The following is an 872-nucleotide window of genomic DNA, read 5'->3' as shown; positions in this document are numbered from 1 at the left end:
CCCCCCCCCCCCCCCCCCCCGCCATTACCACTACAGCCACCACCATCCTCGCCAACACCATCACCACCATCACCATCATCACCACCACCACGCCAGCACCTCCACCAGCATCACTACTACTACCACCACCACCACCACCACCACCACCACCACCACCATCATCATCATCCTAACATTATTTTCTTGTTCTTTTCCAGGAAGCATTCTGATAGGCAATGACCTGGATAATGTTGAAACAGGACAAGTCTCCTTTTATCACTTGCTTTTAAACTGCGGAAATGGACGTCTTCGGACCTTATGAATGGGCGCGCCAAAGGTTACCTTGGAGATGGCAAATATATATACTGCTTCATTTTACTAACCTGCATAAACAATGAAAACCAATAGCTTAACGTACAGACTTCCTCCCCAAAGGTCTTTCTACCAGTTCATAAGGGTGACAGAACCAGAATCTTACCAAGGCTGGTGGAACTAGACTTTATAGACCAGAGGCTGGGGCAGGCTGCCTGCCCTGTGTTATTTGGGGAAGTCTTGAGAATAATGAAGTGTACTGCTTGGGGCTGTTGAGTTTTCTTGTCATTTTTTTCTCTTCTTTTCTGCCTAATAAACAATGGTGTGAAATCTACTTTCTGTGGTGTCTCCTTTCATTTCTCTATAAAAAGTGAAGCAGAGATCTCCTTCTCTTACTATCTTTGTCAATCCAGCATCAGAAAACTACTGTTCTTTGAGCAAACGAATGGATGAAAATATGAGCATCCAGCAGTTTTGCACAAGAGGCACTTTGTTTTTTTTTTTTGAGTTGAAGTCTCACTCGGTCGCCCAGACTGGAGTGCAGTGGCCGCTTCCGGCCACCGCAGCCTCGACCTGCTGGG

General features: G+C 46.6%; 1 protein-coding gene across 1 annotated transcript in view; it reads left to right on the top strand.

Annotated features, from left to right (window-relative positions):
- CUNH17orf67 (chromosome unknown C17orf67 homolog) overlaps positions 1 to 284 on the top strand; it is a 30,128-nt gene extending 29,844 nt beyond the window's left edge. Inside the window, exon 4 of the mRNA XM_008072013.1 lies at positions 198 to 284. The gene's annotated coding sequence lies outside the window, so the exon portion shown is untranslated. The remainder of the gene's footprint in view (positions 1 to 197) is intronic.
- Positions 285 to 872: the final 588 nt, after the last annotated feature.

This window comes from Carlito syrichta, unplaced genomic scaffold, assembly GCF_000164805.1.
Source record: "Carlito syrichta isolate Samal-C Ts95f unplaced genomic scaffold, Tarsius_syrichta-2.0.1 Scaffold314811, whole genome shotgun sequence".
Lineage (NCBI taxonomy): Eukaryota > Metazoa > Chordata > Mammalia > Primates > Tarsiidae > Carlito > Carlito syrichta.
Note: the sequence above shows the minus strand (reverse complement) of the source record. Positions and strands in the feature narration are given on the sequence as shown.